The 2,943-nt window shown below is 49.1% G+C and overlaps 1 pseudogene; it reads right to left on the bottom strand.

The window, feature by feature from the left end:
* Positions 1–166, bottom strand: part of LOC119313547 — a 3,671-nt pseudogene extending 3,505 nt beyond the window's left edge.
* Positions 167–2,943: the final 2,777 nt, after the last annotated feature.

Raw genomic sequence — 2,943 nt, 5'->3', positions numbered from 1 at the left:
GCGGGGAGCTCGGGGGCGGGCGTATGTCAGGGAGAGGTGGGGTGTCTGTGTCTATTGACGAGCTTAAATCTGGGGAGTCTGGGGGCGGGGATTGCTGCGCCGACGGCGACAACACTGCAAGCAGGCAGAGGAAGCCCACCGCGAGCCCGCTAACACGAGCGGCCATTGCTGCCCCCAACTGATCCAAGCAAACGCAGAGATTTCCGCTATGAATTGCTGCTAGTGATGGATGTGATGTTAGGGGCCTGCGCACCAAGGGTCCTAAATATACTCCAGCTAGTTAGCACGCTGGGTCAGTGGCCATGCATCAAGCGTTGACCCAGAGTGTCGGGGCAGCAATGTTAGTGCTTCACTTGTCTTATGAAGGACGAGGAGTGCCAAACAAGACTTAATGATCAGGTACTATAAAACTATAAGGACCCAGTCCAAAAAGATTACAGCTAAGTATGCATGAACAAGCTATATATTGCTTGTGAGTGTGTCTCATAAGTAAGTCGGCAATATTTTTTTTCAAGGATACGTATGACTTGGAAGTCGTATCATATTTATAGGTACTAAGTTGGCAGTTAATACTCCCTCCGTTCCAAAATAAATGTCTCAACTTTGTACTCCGTCCACCGCCTGCCATGGCCGGCCCCAAGCGCCTCCTCCCTACCTCGCCCACAGTCCTCTTGCATCTCCTCCGCGATCCCTGCCTGACGCCAGGGCCGAGCTACTTGCCTCCCTTGCCGTCCGCCACCACCGCCTCCCTCCTGCCGCTGATGCTGCTGGCCCTCGCTGTCGAGTGCGTCGTCGGTGGCCTCCTCCTTGCCCCGTGCTCCATCCAGCTCCGCCGCCTCCCAGCGTCCTCCTGCCTGTGCCGCCCCATGGCTCTCCCGAGGCCATCACCGACGCTCGGCCTCTGGACTACCACCACTAACGCAAGCACGTGAGTGACGGAGCCAGCGACTCGGCCCAGCCAGGTCGCGCGCCAGGCAGTAGCAGCTCGCCAGGGTGTTGCATTCCAAAGAGCTATCGCTGGTGTCCTGGTAAGGTGTTTGTTGAAATGCCAAATAGAGATAGAGAGAGGAGGAAGAAGGTGATGCTGACGTGGGGTCTCCTCCGCGGCTCCTGTCATAAGTGTGTTTAAAATGGACAAATTGGTTGATTTACAGGCATAATAGTTTTTAGTCATAGATTAGCAAAAAAGTGGTAGTTTTTGGCACAAATTTGTAAAGTGGTAGTTTGTGGGCACGATTTCACGAATTGTGCTAGTTTTTGGTTAAATACTCTAGTACAAGTAGTAGTCATTTATCCATGGTATGCACGAGCAGTGAGAAGAGGGGAAATGAAGAAAGAAGCAACCGACAGAATCATTGTGACTTTCTTCTACCTAGTCATAGAGGGCCTTATCACTTAATTTCCACATTTTGTCCCGAAGTCCATGCATTGATATATTAGCTCCTGCCATTGGTATTTTTGACACATTATCAGTGGCGTGCATCATTGTAATGTGTATGTTAATGGTGATGTGTAGGATCATAGCAATATGCATATCAATGGTGATGATCTTCACTGCATGCTACGCTGAGGGGTTGTTGCGGCAGGCGCGGCATGATGTGTGCCGGATAGTATACTTGGCTTGTCTCTTCCTGCAGTCCTCTAGCAGACCCTCTCGGGGTTGCACGCATGCTTCCCTCCCTCCCTTCCCATCCAGTGGTTGCTGGGGGATGTTCATCGGATCTTCCGTGGATCCTTTCGATGCAATAAACTAAGCTATGGGTCCTTCTCTATTGACAGCGCATCATGCTATGCTGATGCTACCGCTTCGTCGAATTCCTCAGTAAAACATCCTTAAATTCTCACCTCTACTACTGACAGGCTTCATTTCAGGCGCTAGCTGCTTTCCTATTCGGGTGTGTAACGCACCTCTCAAAAGCCGCCACACACCTGCTCAACCTCGTTTGCTGCTCGAACCATTCTTCTCTAACCCCATTGACAGCCGTGAGCTCCATGACTAGACAGACAACCCACGCCTTTTTTTTTTAGGGAAAGGCCTTCATGACTAGCTTTATTAAATTATGCAACGCTTACATCGTCCGCTAAAAAACCAGTAATAAATTCCGGAGGTGAGTCCAACCACAAGCTTGGTGGATCAACACGTCCATTTTGAGCTAGCGCATGAGCTACAATATTAGATTCCCGGTTATAATGCTCTAATAAGGCCTTCCCGAAATCACTAAGAAGTGAGCGACAGACATCTAGTATAGGAGCCGCGATCATTGAGTGTCCTGAGTTTCCCTGGAGAGCTTCCACAATGATCACATTATCAGATTGTATCAAAATAGAGTTCAATCCCAAGTTGCCAGCAAGTTTGAGACCTTCCACAAGAGCGCCTGCTTCCGCCGATATCACGTCCGCCACATGCTCTAATTTGGCCGTGGCAGCAGCTACAAACATACCATTGCTGTCTCTTATAACTGTACCACAGGATCCTGCATTGTCCTCTTCTACGAAGGAAGCATCAACATTAACGAGATATTGGCCAAGACAGTAAAGCACAAGACTTATCCAAGCATCCATTTCTCGTGAGTTAACCAACGGATCTGGTTATATGCTTTACCTTACCAAGACCGTCGTCGTCCCCAAGGTTAACCTGCGCCCTCAGGCTTCCTGTTTACTCTCTTCGTTATTTCACTGCTGTAGCTTTCCCTTCCCCGAGACATTTTGTTCCCCATTAGTCTGTCTAGTTAGCGTATTGTAGCTTCTAGGCAACGAAGCCTTCATCTGGTCCCCAGATCCAGATTTGTATTGTATCCCCAACTACTATCCGAGATTATTCAAAAGCAGAGTCGGAATCGAGTCCATTTCGCTGCGAGTCTGAATTGAATCATTTCATTCAAGCTTTTCGCCTACAGTTTTTGCTCAATACATCAAAATGTGTAGCCTCACTGAACATGTCAA

Source organism: Triticum dicoccoides, chromosome 1B (genome assembly GCF_002162155.2).
Source record: "Triticum dicoccoides isolate Atlit2015 ecotype Zavitan chromosome 1B, WEW_v2.0, whole genome shotgun sequence".
Taxonomy (NCBI): Eukaryota; Viridiplantae; Streptophyta; class Magnoliopsida; order Poales; family Poaceae; genus Triticum; species Triticum dicoccoides.
Note: the sequence above shows the minus strand (reverse complement) of the source record. Positions and strands in the feature narration are given on the sequence as shown.